A 16,724-nucleotide genomic window follows, 5' to 3' on the forward strand; every position below is an offset into this window, starting at 1 on the left:
AATGTAGCTTTCAATTTAACATGTCACACTGAAATGTATGAGTGTCTTGCCTGTGAACCCGAGAGAACAGCCCACATAACCACTTTAAAATGTGGTACTGTACTTTCAACTTTGGATATGTATGAGTGGTGTGTTGACAGGAATCCAGGAATGGCACAAAGACTATATGCGACCAAGAGTTCCTAGGCTCGTGTAGCACTAGTCCTAAAATTAAATTGAAGCTCTAAGTAATCAAACAGTTCATTCCTCTTCTCTGTCAAGGAATGTGTGAGCAGGATAGGACTCCAGACAAGTGCTATGTTTTTCATCACCAGTGACAGATGTCCCAGAGATGTGAATAGGTGCCCCAAACACCTTGACTGTAGGGGACAGAGCAATGCATGTCTGCACTACTGGATTTGATGAAGGCATCCCACTTCCCTCTGGGAAGGAAGAAGTACTCTTTTACAAAATACCTGCAAAGATCAGGTCAAAATTTTGCTGCTTTTAATTATAGATATAGTGCATTTCCTCTTGATTTTTGAATAAGCATCAGCTGATTGGAAGCAAGACCACATTATCTGGGTATGTGCTATTCATCTTTGGAGACAGATCCTCTCTCCCCCCGCTGGTGTGGCTCATTCAGTGTTTGTATTATTTAGCACTCTTATAATTAGACCCACAGTTACCAATAATATCAGTCTTTCGTGCCATCTATGCACAACGGTCTGTTCAGCTGTTTGTGCTGCATGGTTTCAATCACGCTAGTCTAGGCAGCCTTCTTGTGTTGAGTGAGTCACTACAAATGACAGTACTACAAATGACAGTACATCAATTCCCAGATTAAATATATCCATAAACGGCGGATTCATTATTTATAGGAATGAAACTGCACCCCCCTGGTGAAAATAAGAACCATCCCTGCATGAAAACCTACAACAAATCAACTTAACTTCCATGTATAGGTCGCTATCCCTACCAGGAAGAAATAGAACCAGTGTTTCTTTAGAATTGCTCCTTTGGCCATCTTAAGAAAAGTATTCAGATGAATATTGTTATTTCAGTGGATATTCTATTACAGTCGTACCTTGGTTGCCGAACACTCTGGAACTCGGATGTTTTGGCTCCCGAACACCGCAAACCCCAAAGTGATTGTTCCAGTTTGTGAACATTCTTTTGGAACCCAAACATCCGATGGGGCTTCCACAGCTTCTGATTGGCTACAGGAGCTTCCTGCAGCCAATCGGAAGCAGCAATTTGGTTTTTGAATGTTTTGAAAGTCAAACAGACTTCCAGAACAGATTCCGTTCAACTTCCAAGGTACTACTGTATTGTTTTAGGGGATTCCAAAATAGATTTAACCCCCCCCCCTTTAAATAGAGAAAAGAGAAATGTTGTAGCCAAAGTTGAGAACTATTGAGCTTGGTAGCCTATAAACTCTGGAATGGAAGTAAGTCCCATTGAACTCACTGTGACTTACATCAGAGTAGACATGCAAAAGAGATCACCCTAAACCCACTTGGCTTCAGTTAAAAATATATAAGCATGTGATAATTCACCCATAAAAATCAGTGGGACTTAATTGGCTTTTAGTGTAACTTTCCCTAAAGTGTGGATACAAAGACATCTCTTAACACACTTATGAGAAAGATTCCCCATTTTTACTTTGACAATCAGTTCTTCAAGGAATTTCTTATTTAGTGAGAAGTTTGTGTGTGCCTGTCATATAATATGCTGCTGACTGTAGCTGCTCGTTCTTCACTTCATAGTTTCTTTCAATTGCGCTTGTACATGCCTCCATAGCCACCTCCCTTTTCCCTACACAGTTTATGAGGCTTCCTATTACTTTTATTATTCTTTTCTGCTGAGACTGTATAAATCTCTGTCGATAGCCATTGCTTGTGCATTGAATAATGATCAACACGGATCACAGTCTTTCCACATTGAACTCATGTGGAAAATAGGCAGACTGAGCATCTGTGATGAGCAAGTAGTTCTTAATAATATCAGACAGCTCCTTACTGCTGGAGAATTTACTAATTTATTAATCAGCCGTCCATGTGATAGCAGCAGCTGCCAATTAGAGATGTCAGCTCTTGGCAAGGTTTCACAGTGTGTTGGGGCTTTCCATAAAGAGTGAAAGGATTTTGATAGGACTCCTTGTATGAGCCAAGAACTGGCATATTTCTTGGGGGGGGGGGGATCCTTAGGAGGAAATCCTTACTTGCTTACAGCATCATCCTAACCATGTCTACTTAGATGTAACCTCTATTAAAGTCAATGAGGCTTATTCCCAGATAGGGATGGGTTAATCTGCCATTTATGTTTTGCATTTTTCCAGTCTTATGCTCAGTTCTCCAAATTTCCACATCAGTTGACACAGTGCTTTTTTTTTATTTTTTAAAGGCGCTGGTACTCACCATGATGTTGCAGTAAGCGGACTTTTAACATTTGGGGGAAAGTGCTGGTAATGCATAACCTTAGGTTCCCCTAGGGGGGAAAAGCACTGTGTTCTTTTTTTTTTTTTAAGTGCTCATGAAATCTCATTAGCATATTAGTGTGGATTTCTCCTAATAGACACAGGTTTGCATGCAATTTTGCTTAATATACACATTTTTGCAAAGCAATTTCCCCAAACATAATGCATGTTCGTATATTCATATGAATGTATATTTGACTATATGAACCTGCATATTAATTTTTATTTATATTCTACCCTACTAGATGCATTGCTGACACATAACTGGAGAACTACATCACAACATTTTAATAAGTGAAACTTCCAAAGGAGGGATGTGTTTCAGAAAGTGGGAATTACGTCAGTTCACCTTTAAATGTGAACTGAATCAAATGTGAGAGTGAATCTCTTTTAAAAACGAGCAGAATGTATCTCTTGCATTCATGTCACTGTCTAGACCTGTGTTTCTTCATATTGCTCATGAGCTACATACACCATGTGGATAATTAGGACATGAGCAATCTCCTGAGATTTTTTAAAAATGGGATCAGTCTCTCTAATTTCCTTGAATGGAGAAAGAATATGCTACCACATGCCCAGTGCAACATCCATAATTAAAAAGAGCCTGACCCATCAAAATACAAAGCGAAAATTAAGTTTTGGACGTTTCACCTTTGAGAACAGCCATTGCATTAGCTGGGAGATTCTTACAGAGAGAACTTTCTTCTCCATCTTGAAATGAAACTATGTAGAGATGATCTGTGAAGCAATATTTTAGCATTCTGCATGGTTTGATATTCCATCCATAAAGCAGAACTAGGATCAGAAGCTAAAGGTATATTATGGAGGGAATGAGGTAGAGAGCAAGGCTTTTGTACCATCCTAAGTTAAACAACATGAGAGGAAATCCAAGAGTGGATGTCAGTGAAGAGTCCTTCATTTTAAGAATAAAACTGACTGCATAGGATCTTCAATTGGGTTCTTAAATGGAAATCCTTTAGTTGTATTCCATTTTATTTAAGGTGAGGTTTCACCTGTAGTAGATGGCATGGTGGGGTGGTGCCACTCTTCTGACTTGCAAAACACTGAATCACTGCAGGGGAGGCAAGGAGAGGCAGCAGGGAGGTTGATTCAATGAAGTTGGAGAAGCAGGAGCACCAGACCAAGCTTCCTGTTGCCTCTGAGGCCAGGTGAGCACTGATGCCCCACCACACTAGGTTTAACCACTTCTAGCACATTAATAGGGAGTTATTGAGCAATCAATGTACCAGAATAAATGTTGAGGTTAGAAAATGTAAGAATGAAATTGCTTGGCTTATATTTCCTGGGGAAGCGCAGTTACCAGTCTTCAGCATCCACGTTTGAAAGTTGAAACTAGTAATTGTGATGAGTTGCAGGCCTATGACCTGGATCACTCTCTTATTAAAGGTCTGGCTGCTCAAACTCCCAGAAGTCTACTCCAAGAGAAACCCCCGTTTTAGGATTCTGGCTCAATGCTGACCATGAATAGTTCCAGGCTTCCTGTGGGATGTCCTAGAGTTGTCATATATTCCTTTGATAGTGGCTATATTGAGATGTATCTTCTGTTATGTGAAATGACTGCATATTTGGCCATTCTTTATACCTGCATCTTCCAGTTTTCTATCCCCTACTCTAGCGCTTAAATTCCCATTCACTTTGTAAATAGACCACCTGATTTTGATCTTGTCCTGCTTCTAGACAATTTGGTGTGATCACAGTTTGTCCCCCCAAACTTGGCTTGGGGACTCTTAGGATAAAATCTCAAATACTGACTTAGATTCAGCTATTGGATTGCTTGATCCCACCTAAACTTATGCAATGAACCTAATTTTGCAAGTGCTTTACTTTGATTTCTGACTTGGTATGCCACAAACTTTTTAAACTTCAAAATAAGAACATCCAGTTACTTCTCTCTTTAAATATTCTATTAAAAATTGTTAAAAGTGTTCTTGTTCTTTTTCTGAAGAAAAAGCAGCTCAGATTTATTCAGTTTTAAAAGTTGAAGCTTTGTTTCATCCCTGATTCAAAGAGAAAGTGAGATCAATTTCACCCACACACATATGGAACGAAGAGAGAAGACATTGGCTTTTAGTGAGCAGCAGTTTTATTGAAGTTTATAGCACTTTGCAGTGGGTTATTGTTTCAGTGCAACTATCTTCCTCCAGTGTGGTGCCCTCCTGGCCAAAGGTAGGCAACCTTTTCCTGTTGCCTCTGTCAAATGTTATGAAATGGGTGGGCTATTTTGGAAACGTACTTTGACACTTTTCATTACTGGTATGATCATCACTTGAAATGGTGGTAGGAGGCTACACACACCAAACTCCAAGTCATTAGCAGCAGTAGCACTTTAACCCCTACTACATCAGAAGAGAGGGACGCAGGTGGCGCTGTGGGTAAAACCTCAGCACCTAGGACTTGCCAATCGAAAGGTCGGCGGTTCGAATCCCCGCGGCGGGGTGCGCTCCCGTCGCTCGGTCCCAGCGCCTGCCAACCTAGCAGTTCGAAAGCACCCCCGGGTGCAAGTAGATAAATAGGGACCGCTTACTAGCGGGAAGGTAAACGGTGTTCCGTGTGCTGCGCTGGCTCGCCAGATGCAGCTTGTCACGCTGGCCCCGTGACCCGGAAGTGTCTGCGGACAGCGCTGGCTCCCGGCCTCTTAAGTGAGATGAGCGCACAACCCTAGAGTCTGTCAAGACTGGCCCGTACGGGCAGGGGTACCTTTACCTTTACCTTTACATCAGAAGAGACCCTAATCTCTCACTGTTTAACCCATCCTGCCAACTACTGACCTCAGCAACATACAGGCACAAGTCAACCCTCAGAACCAGGACAATGCAGGACATCTCTTCTGGTTCCAGGTCCTTATCTCGGAGCATATTTTATGCTGTGGTGGTACAGTTCTGACTAACTGTATTATAGATAAAAGTCTATAAAAAAGACATATATTGTGCATAAAATATTAAGCAGTTTATAAATGTTTTAAAGAAATAAAAGAAAGCAGCATATATTTCTGCAGCATAATTTTAGAAGTATTAATAAATAAGTATAAGTATGTGCACAAGTATGTGTTTGTGCTTGTATATGATATTCTTTAGAAAATGACAAAACTCTGTTTATATAAAGAATGCTGCTCTCTGCTGCAAGGTCCCAAAAGGGATCCAGATGGGAATGCTTTTGTGGAGGGACAGGAAATGGGGCAAGAAGTACTCTCAAGTAGGAGGGAGAAGTGGGCAGAAGCTAGAAATGCCTTGTCCCTTTCTTATTTTTAGTGAAACCATTAAATGAAAGCCTCACATCTCATTGATATCAAGGAGTGATTCAGGAAGAAGAAGAAAATTCACACGAATTGAGGTTTTAAGAAAAAAATCATCCCTATGTAAGGCAGATGCTGCTGTGGGTTGTGGGGGGGGGGGAGGAAAAAACCGAGGAGAGGATTTGAAGAGTGGGAAGAAGACAGAAGGAATGAAAGTCAAGGGGAACAAGCCTGAAGTTGAAATCTTGGCTCTTAGATAATGGGTAAATTCTTAAGTGCTTTATCTTCAAGTTGCATCATTACTGGAACTGCCATAAGGAAAAGGCAGGGATATCAGGATGACAGATCTTTTCTTCCCTCAGGCCAGAAAGGAGAACATTCTGCTTCACAAGACCCAGATGAACTTTTTTTTCCAGCTGCTGCAGCAGACGTTTCCTTATCTTTCTGTTTAGAACTGAATCTCTTCTAATTGGTTAATGTGCTTACTTTGCTTTTTCTTCAGGTGGACACCATCCTGTTGAGTCTAAACTTCTCTTGATTCTGAGGAGAAAACACAACACAGAACAAAGCTCTTTGAAGCTGAAGTAAAATTTGGACTTGGAAACCTATACATTTGGGTTGAGGAATAAATTCATTTCGACGAAACAGCAGAAAAAAGCAGGTGATTTAATCTTATCACTGAAAATTCCAATCTACTTCATTTTCAAATGCCCCAACTGTTTCTGTTTTAAGGAACTGACATGGACACATCCAAATTTGATGGGGACATCGGCAAAGTGCCATCTCCTCTTACATCAGTGATGGGGAACATCTGGCCTATGGTCCTTTCCATTTGGCATGCTGGACCAAGCCATGTCTATCTGCTTTGACTAAGAATGTCAGAGTGCTCAGACAGGACATGGGAACAAGAGCAGAAATATTTGCTTATGTCTGTAACAAAATATCAGTCCTACAAATGCATTGATAGTCACTTGTTTTCTGTCTATAAATGATACATAGTTGATGCCTGTATCTTTCCCTTCCGCATTGAAATGAATGGCCTTGGCATTGAAATGAAAAGGTGTGGAATAATAGAATGATAACTTAATTAACTATGTAAAATTCCACCAGAGCAAAGAGCAAGCCACACACATCTGAAAACATCTGCATGGTTACTAAGATATCATCTAGTGTACAATCGGACAATTATTCCTTCAAAGTATAACATCATTTTTGCTTTTCTGTTAGCAGATCAGGTTATGACTTAGATGCTTCATTACGGCTGCCATTTGCAGTTTCAATTCTACTTTCTTCAATGTTTGCTAACCCAGCTGTAAATGTTCCTGCATGTTTGGAGCTACAGTCTTTTCCAACAAGACCCATTGCGGGGTTACTACATTCTAATTAAGCAGGTATGTGTCTTAAAGAAATGAAATGGTTAGCTTACTGGGACATGGCTGAACAGTAGAGGAATGTATGTAACAAGTGGAGCAGAGCTCTCAGCACTGTGTAATTGTATATGTGTACACATGCACAAGGAGATTGTGGGGATAAGACAAGAGGGAGAAAAATTCCAACCCCAGTACATTTGGGAAACTTTCTTCAATGACGCCACTCTGTGTACTTTGGATTTGGAGCATGCCTATGTTCAGGGTAGGAGACCACTGCTTCCCCTTTACTTTAACTTTCTGACTTTACATTTCCACATGGAGAATACTTTTTAACAATGCAACAAAGGTAATGCAATTCCCATTTTTCCTTTTGCAAAAATAAAAAAAAAATCATCTCCTACTGACAGTTTGGCAAATGATTTTGCCATTCAATTGCTCCAACACGGAGAGAAGAACCAGAATTAGCAAGGAAAACGAGAGAGGCTTTCCCAACCGAGAAACAGTTTTTGTGTGCATGTGTGTTTACAGAAAACAAGTTGGTAATGAATGAGTGTTTGAACAAACTGACAGCAAAGACTTGCTAGAGGAGAAGCCATAAGACAACTGCGCTGTCTGCATCCATTGGGTTGGAGGGCTTCGCTAGATCTATGAGCATATGGCTTTCCCTTGTTTATGTCATTCAAGATTCACTAAATGAAGGTGCAGAGCCAGTAAAGCTTTGGCAAGCAACTTGATTTCTCAAAGCATGGGGGGACATCTGGAACTGATAGTTCCTCTGTTTATTTTGCATGAACCACACTAATACCAACCCATTTTGTAAACCTTTCAACAACCCTGAGAGCCATCCAACTTATAATAAAGAGAACTGTTCTGTCATTACTGAAGTATAAACACGAGCTGAGCAAATCTTAATTAACAAGAAGATACACGCTCGCCTGCTTTGTTCGCCTTCCTCTTCGGCGTGTCTCATCGAACAGATTTCTCCATGCAGTTCCTTTGCATTTGACCTTGACTTTGAACTATACTATGGATGTTATCAAATGGAAATATTCTCCAGTAACCCGATACATCTTCAGAAGATTATTTTGTAGCAGACAATGCCAGGATGTAAACATAATTTAAACCTTGGGACATATTTTCCCAGGGACTTTAAGCAGGTTAAGAAGAAGGTTGTTATTATAGCCATTTATCTACAAGAGATTGCAAGGCAACTGTGTGTGTGTAGATATAGATAGATAAACATACAGTGGTACCTCGGGTTACCGACGCTTCAGGTTACAGACGCTTCAGGTTACAGACTCCTCTAACCCAGAAATAGTACCTCGGTTTAAGAACTTTGCTTCAGGATGAGAACAGAAATTGCACGGTGGTGGCACAGTGGTGGCACGGCAGCAGCCGGAGGTCCCATTAGCTAAAGTTATACCTCAGGTTAAGAACTGTTTCAGGTTAAGAACGGACCTCCAGAATGAATTAAGTTCTTAACCCAAGGTGCCAATGTATATAGATACAAACACAGAGAGAAATCTTTAGCTTCTGTGTTGCCAATAGTGGTGATATTGTCAAACTTAATATGCAGTAGGCATGCTCATGTCACGAAACGTGTCAGTATTGCCAACCAGCATACCCTCATACCAAAGTTCTCTGGTTCAGATTTCAGTCTGAACTAGGGAAGAAAAAACACTTCCGGCCCCCACTGATCTATTCCCTCACTCCCCAGGTGGCTGTTGAAGCAGCAATGGCAGTAGTGGAGAGGAGTCAGGGTTCAGCCATAATTAGGAGTGTTGGGAATGTCCTCTGTCTCAAATCCTGGAGAATGACTGACACTTATTCTAGACAATACAGAGCCAGATAGACCAATGATCAGACTCAGTATAACACAACTTCCTATGTTCCCATGGAGAGGGCAGTGATAAGGAGGTTATACTGGGCCATTAGCAGTTATCCAGCTATATTATCTGACACCACAAGGACAACATACGGACAAGTTCAGGAAAGCATCAGTCCATGGAATTCAAGTATGATGATACTGATGAGAATTGGGTTTCCTAAGGTTTCCATTCTTCATCGTCCATGAGTTTTAAGGAGCATGAGGTTGGTTGGTTTGGCTCTACCAAACAAAGTCTACCAATAGCTTCCTTTCCATTTCATTCATTTCTGGCTCAGTGGCTTTACAAGGCTAACATGTTTGGATTCTCCAAGTCTGACAGATCCAATCCATGCCTTTCCAATGAGAAAGACAGAATGGCTTCAAAGAGGCATCAAAAGATAGATGAGTAATTTAGTATGTGGATGTGGGTGGGTGCAGTTTATCTCCATGTTCAGCTAATCCCTGTCCATACTGGTGGGCTTCCCATTTTGATATAGTGTTAAAATATCCCCCGCTTTGGAGGAAATGGCATGTATTAAGTACCTGCTTCTAGAGAAGTTATTTTTACACTTTAGAAAAGTAAAAAGTTTCAGTAGCCCTCTGCTCGCATTTACAGATAGATACATAACAAATGGGTTGCCAGTTAATCATGACAGTTCTGCAGAGGAAAAATAGGTACTTGAAAGCAGGAGCTGGCAGAACCTTATTTCACACTCCAGTCACCAGGCAACTGCATAGCCCTCTAACACAGAAATCTCAACTTGCGCTGCTCAGATTCAAAAAAACACATGTCCCTAACCAGTGAGTTAAAGAACCACTTCCATCAGCTAATCCACCAGAGAGAAGAGCTATATATGAGATGTCTTGACATGTGTATATTACAGTAAAAGGTAATGGTGCTCATACATACATCACATAACTGTCAGAGGTTTTTTTCTCTCTCTCTCTCTCTCCATGAGACAGACCCAATGATTAAAAAGAAGAACATCCTTTTCTATCCTCACAAAATTTTCATTTATAGCAGTTATGAAAGACTTCCTTCTCATCCCCTCCATATAAACTCACTCTCTCTTCTGCATTCAGTAAATCACTGAAGCAAAATAAATGGAAAGTTGTCCCCAGACACCCTCCACCGTCTTCCTTATAGTCAATGCACATTATTTTCGATTTGGGGTTGCCGCAATGAAAAATAGGGAGAGGAGAAACTTTGTATCTTTAAACTGTTCTCTGAGAAACAAAAATTATAAGGCGTACTTGTGGCGATTGACAGTTTCTCCACAAGCATGAATGTTGGTGGAATGAGCTGCATGCTATATTTTTGTATTCTGCTGATCTTCTCTTTGCTAGAGTGTTTACACTTGAAGAGCAGTTGGAGGCTCTCGTCTTGTTGGTAGATGGATGGGGGCAGAGTGTCCTCCCCTCTCGCTTCTGCAGTTCCAGGGCAACAGGACAGCTGGAGCTGAGTGTTCTTTCTGGCAAGGAAGGAGAATCAGCATCTATGGTGGTGCTCTTTCTTGGTGTGTTTTGCTTGGGGCTGGAGACACATCTGTGTAACTGCTGCATTTTGTATGTTCAACATGCACATGGAGATTTATCGTGGGTTCCAAATGCCTGAATAAGGCTTTCATGGATTGAGCATCAAGTCACTCCTGTGTCCACCTGCCACCCCTGTGCCATCTGATTTGCACAATTTCCAGCCTGGTGAAGAATGCTGGAGGCCTTAAAAGTCTGCTTGCTAACTTCCGATATATTGGTTAATTTTAACAAAAGTATCACAAATCATGGATTTGGGATATAAAGGACTGTGCTCACCATTCCCAGAGTTCTACAATTCTACCTTGTCCTATAGGTAAAGGTAAAGGGACCCCTGACCATTAGGTCCAGTCATGACCGACTCTGGGGTTGCTGCACTCATCTCGCTTTATTGGCCGAGGGAGCCGGAGTACAGCTTCCGGGTCATGTGGCCAGCATGACTAAGCCACTTCTGGCGAACCAGAGCAGCACACGGAAACGCCGTTTACCTTCCCACCGGAGTGGTACCTATTTATCTACTTGCACTTTGACGTGCTTTCGAACTGCTAGGTGGGCAGGAGCTGGGACTGAGCAACGGGAGCTCACCACATCGCGGGGATTCGAACTGCCGACCTTCTGATCGGCAAGTCCTAGGCTCTGTGGTTTAACCCACAGCGCCACCCGCGTCCCTACCTTGTCCTATAAGTAGGGCTAAAAAGCAGCATAAGAAACATCAGTATGAAATTTCCTCATAATTTTTCAGGAGAAGCAAACAATTTTCCCAGAGGTTGGAAGTGTTAATTATATGTGGAGGTTTTAAAGCTGCATGCTCTCTCTCCTCATCCTTCATCCTCGTCCTGAGGGCCTAAGGGGATGTGTTGGTGAAGCTTGACTGTTTTGACACACCAACTGCTTTGGGGCAAGGCTCTCTGGCTCTTCCCCCTCCCCACAAACCCAGATGTCTGCATAAATGCATCACTTCTTCCAGTGTGTTAGAGAAAAAAGGATTCTGGTCGACACACTGTGGAAATGCAGGCATCTGTCTCCTTCTGCAAATTGCAAAACAGTCCATAACAGACAACTTACCTGACAGACAGGCCATATTTGTTTTGTTTTGTTTGTTTTCCCCTGATACCTGACTGGTTTCAAACACCTCACTTTCCTTCGTTTTCACTTTGGTGTGCAGGAGCCATTAGGAAGCAACTCCACTTCTGAACATTTCTAGACACAGCACAACCTAAATTGGCATTGTATAAATATTTTAACCACATAATTTCCTGCCCTTGAGTGCCAATCTGGCATATGTCTAGGGTTTACGTAATACAAAGATTTAGGCAACCTTCGGAAAATATTGTCCACTTTGCTCTCTAAGCAGATGCTTCGTGATCACAAAAGCATTTAAGTCTACATCTGCCATTAAGTCAGGTATACAGAGGAGATTATCTACCATTTCAATGCACTGATTATTTAGATGAGTAGCACACTCGTTTGACAGATGCTGGCTTGTTGATTTCTTTCCACTTCAAAAGTTTGTTGAGTGACTTGAAAGAAGATGTGAAACACTGGGAAATTTGGAAAGACGTAGGTAAATTCTCCTTGGTTCCTCCTCAGTTCCTCATATATCTGCATTTAGAAGGAACCCTTAAATTGACTGTGTAGCTAGTGTAGCATGGGGACTAAGATACTAAGTTTCAAATCAGGAAGACTGGTTCAAAGCCCACTAATAATAATAATAATAATAATAATAATAATAATAATAATAATAATAGCAGCAACAGCAACAACAATTTATTATTTATATGCTGCCCATCTTTCTGCTTGCCCCAGCTAAATGTGAACAGAACAAATTTCTCCTCCAGCCCTACATCAGCTCCAGAAAGTCTGGCTAATGGTCTGGGATTATGGAAACTGGAGTGCCAAAACATCTGGAGGGCCACAGGCTCCCCACCCTGGTGTAGTTTTTATATAAAAAATGTTAATTAATACATATTTAATTTATATGCCAAAATGTTTAGTAAAAATCCAAGTGGTTTGATCTAAAATGTGCTGCCAGAGGCATTAAATTCCTTTAGAACATCTATTGCTAATGTCTGGATTGTAAGCATAAGGGGGTGGGATCTATCTCCTGATTTCTAGTATTCTAGTTTGAACAATCCCTGAAATGATAGTCTTGTGACAAAAGAAGAAGACCTGTCCTAAATCCCAGGTGTCTAAGGCAAGGTTATGGTTACTCAGTGATGAGGTGCAGATGGTTAGAGGCGCTGTTTATTTTCACTGAACCCTGGTATTCAGAACAGGTAAGCCTTGGCGAATCCTGTTTCAAATTAATTCCTGTCTTTGTGGTTTTAATTGCTGCATTGTAAAAATGGCAGAAAGTTAGGTTGGGAAAGTTTCCCCACCCACACTCTAGATCTATGAGCAGGCTATGCAGATCCAGGAATGAGTGTGGGAGAGAATCAGTGAATTTCTGCATGAATAAAGTAAATAAAGTGCCTCCTTGTGAAATGGCGTGGTCCCTGCGTGAAACCACTCCTCAAGAAATTGTCTATGGATATCGTGTTCAATAATTTTTCCTTCCTGCTTGAATACAGCTGTTAAACTAAATTCTCCCTCCCAATTCCCCACCCCCACAAATTGATCAGTTCATATCCCTTTTCTCTAAAATGGTGTTTTAGCTCCTTACTCTTCAATTTCTGTAACACTCTTTAAATGAGGTCATATATTGCTGTACTTTTTTTTATGTCTCAGTCTGCCAAGCGTCAATTCAATATTTTTCTAACGGAATTCACACAGATCAATTAAGCCAGAGTACTTGGGTTTAAGCCAGCTAAAATCAATGAGACCATATCAACTTAGAAGTCAAGGATTTTACTAGAACTGCTCCTTGGATTTTAGGGATAGCCATGTTTTCTCCAATAGATGTAATGAGAACAAAACAAAAATAATTTTAATCCCTAACCAAGCCACTTACTTCTACTTCAGGTACAGAATCACTTTACCAAGGATGCTATCAGTTGACTACAATACCTCTTGTCCAGTTATTTTACCTAGATTTCTGATTAAAAGACACAACATCTGCACAGGGAATAAAACAGCAATATCTGCATTTCCAGGAGAACTTCCCAATACACTGTTGCCTTCCTCTTAAAAGAACACACAAGCCTAGTGAACTACCAACTGTGCCAGGGGTTCAGTTCCTAGTATCTCCAGAAACTGAAACTGAAACTCCCCAACACTGAAATTACTATTTATCAGTACAGAGTCACTACCGAGCTAGATTGACCAATTATCTGACTTAAGGCAGTTTACTATTTCCCAAATTATACATTGTGAGATCTATATTATTATTATTACTCACATTTATATACCACCCTTCTTCCAAGAAGTGGCATACATGGGCTACCTCCATTCCATCCTTCCAAAAATACTGCAAGGTAGCTAGGGATATACAGTTGTGTCTCAGTCTGTTCCAAAATTCACCCTTAGAGGTTAGGCAGAGATCCCCCCATGAGCTGAACCAGGATGAGATGCCAAGTTTCTCCAGTCCAAATCCCAAACTCTAAGCAAACCTTCCCAACCCTAGTAACTTCTAGGTGATTTGGATTACAATTCCCATCAACACCAGCTAATAAGGCCATGAGGGCTGGGCATTATGGGAGGTGTAGTCCATTTTTTAAAAAAGGACATCTTGTTAGTGAAGGCTGCCATGAGCACACTGGCTTTCTGATGCAGTTAAGTGCAAGGAATAGTTCTTTTGGCTCCTTGAGCTTCCCAGCTTTCTTTGACTCAAGCATCTTAGCAAGGATTCAGCAATTGGATGCTAGGGATAGCCTGATAAACAAGTCCAGGTTAAAGCTCCTTGTCTGTGTTTGAAACCCGCTCACTGAATCTGTTGGCTTTCCCTTTGGTAGAATCTACACACATATAAAAAAGTTGGGGAAATGCTTTTTTAAAAAAAGTTTTGAAAAATACCTTGAATTTGGCATAGCTCACCATCGGCCTCTAGTGTCACATTTGTATATTTCACTTAAAACATTTTATTTGCAGCTGTATAACTGGGTCCTTTGTCTTGCTGTGCCCTTCTCTGAAGCCTGATGTTTGACGGTATATTTTTTAGCTCTCCTCTTCTGCAACCTGTGGCACTAGTGCAGTTCCATTGGGTACCATGACATATTTATTTGCTTCATTAGCCACAGAGTACATGTAATGTAGCAGGAATTCTTCAAGGGAAATGAAAATGCTCCAATTACGATGAAGAAGCTCTTACTGTCTCTGCAGTTCTTTCTGTTTTAGAACTCCTATGTTTCTGCACTTTGGTTATAGATTGCTCTCTCTGCTGCCACTGTACACATTTCATATTCATTCCTATCTGTTACAGAGCCTAACGTATGGTACCCGCCCTCAGGTTAACAGTTACAATATGTACACACAGAAACAGAATGACAGAAAAGGAAGCTGTTAGCATAGCCTTTGCTGCCTAACCTGTCACCTGGAGATGTGCATATTTCTGAAACAAGCAAGTTAAATGGGATACAATCAGGAAGTATTTATCCAGCTTTTACCAGGGTCCGATTTAATTGGCTAATTAGGCCTGGGGGAGAAGGGGGGAAAAGATAATAGCTTTTCTTCTGTTTGAATGCTGCAGAAACTAATCTTTAACTGTAGATAATCCTGATATGCATGCAGGGGGGGTGGTTCTGAGCTCTTGGCTGTTTGCAGAAAGAGGGGGTGTAGATTAGGTACATTCCATGTTCAAACTGTAATGTGCCATTCAAATTATTTCCTCAGGCAATCAAAAGATCCCACATCCTGAGGGAAAGAAGAAACAAAAGATCAACTCGACTGACCACGATGCCACATCCGGAGGATTGCTTCACAATCTATTGCTTGTTAACATGCCAAAGAAAATAATTTAAAGGCTTACCAGAAATCCAGGGAAGTGTTTAGTCATAAAAATGATTCAGTGCCACCTTTAATAATGCAAATCCTGTCTCAAGCATTCAGACCTAAATGATATCTGTGACTAACACTTGTTCCATGTCCCTAACAATTTTTTTTAATTATCTTCCTTGTAGCTTCCCATTTAATATTCCTCTAAAATGTGTTTCTTCTTCTTCTTCTTCCCTTCTTACTTTGTTAAATACAAGATGTAGCAGAGGGACAGTTTTCTGATGTTTCCCGCATTGACATTTGGAGCTTCCACAGCAGATGACAACCACTTTACTTCTCTTGTCAACCAACTGACAATTTCCTTTGTAAATATTCTGCAATTTTCTGGAATGTTTCAAGGAGTATTTTTGTTTTGTTTTGTTTTGTTTCAGTGGGCTGCTTAGAAAGACAGATTGGCCCATTTTCCAGTCTTCCAAAGGCAATAACTGATGACTGAGCATGTAATAGAGAACCATTTCCAAAATGTCTGTTTCTCTTTTAAATGTCCTTTTAGCACTCACCTTTGTTACAATGTTAACTGAACCAGATAGTGGTTTGGTAACCAACATGATCCAAGATAGGGCTCATTAGTTTCCTCATTTTTCTTTCAGTTTCACTTTGTATTTTTCTTCCTCATTATGGTATCTCTACTTCAACTGTGCACTTTAGGAGACAGTCATTATTTTTGTTGCAAGCACAAACCTGAATGACTTTCAAGATGACATTTGTTCTTTGCAGTTGCTGACCTGGATTTGTTGCTAGAATAGAAAAACGATGTGGCACAACACTCAGAAACAAACTAAACTTTCCAAATTACAAATCCCTCCAGCTTTTCTTATTTGCTTGACATCAGTCAATCAACCAGGGATGTGTGCAATGTCTCGGGCAGCTTTGCAACCCAATGCCTAAGGAAAATGACCATGTATTAGCTCCCTGTGTACCACAGCAAAGATTGAGTGAGCAAAGACTGAATGATCATCAGATTAATCTGCTGAAAGACTACCCCGCTTCAGACTTCTGATGGGAGTTGTTTCTCTTTTAATAGGTTGGGAACCTTCAAACTTGCAGTGTTCCATAAGTAGTCTGAACTTGTACAGTTCAGCAACAGAAATATTGTTGAACCAAAAGAGAGGCAGAGATGGTTCTATACAAAATTTGTTAAGATTCCTGCTCCATGTTTGCAGTCATGAGATTGTTGTCTATCACATGACGGTGTATGTTTTCATTCCACAGTGTGGGAAGTGATGGAGACAGGATGCTTTGGTATTACTGTGTTCCGTGAAGTGGGACTATTGTCCTTTGTTTTTGTTTGTTTTTTTAAAGATATTTATTAAG

At 40.7% G+C, this 16,724-nt stretch overlaps 1 long non-coding RNA gene across 4 annotated transcripts; it reads left to right on the forward strand.

Annotated features, from left to right (window-relative positions):
- The first annotated feature begins 1,080 nt into the window (after positions 1 to 1,080).
- Positions 1,081 to 16,690, forward strand: LOC308595192. 4 transcript variants are annotated; one of them, XR_014011892.1, is made up of 4 exons: positions 1,081 to 1,299; positions 6,214 to 6,372; positions 6,942 to 7,102; positions 15,249 to 16,690. It is a non-coding gene; the product is annotated as an uncharacterized lncRNA (long non-coding RNA). The 4 variants fall into 4 exon arrangements; XR_014011893.1 differs by lacking the exon at positions 1,081 to 1,299 and adding an exon at positions 2,383 to 2,411; XR_014011894.1 differs by lacking the exon at positions 1,081 to 1,299 and having other exon boundaries at positions 5,568 to 6,372; positions 6,939 to 7,102.
- Positions 16,691 to 16,724: the final 34 nt, after the last annotated feature.

Source organism: Podarcis bocagei (genome assembly GCF_964188305.1).
Source record: "Podarcis bocagei genome assembly, chromosome: 9".
NCBI lineage: Eukaryota > Metazoa > Chordata > Lepidosauria > Squamata > Lacertidae > Podarcis > Podarcis bocagei.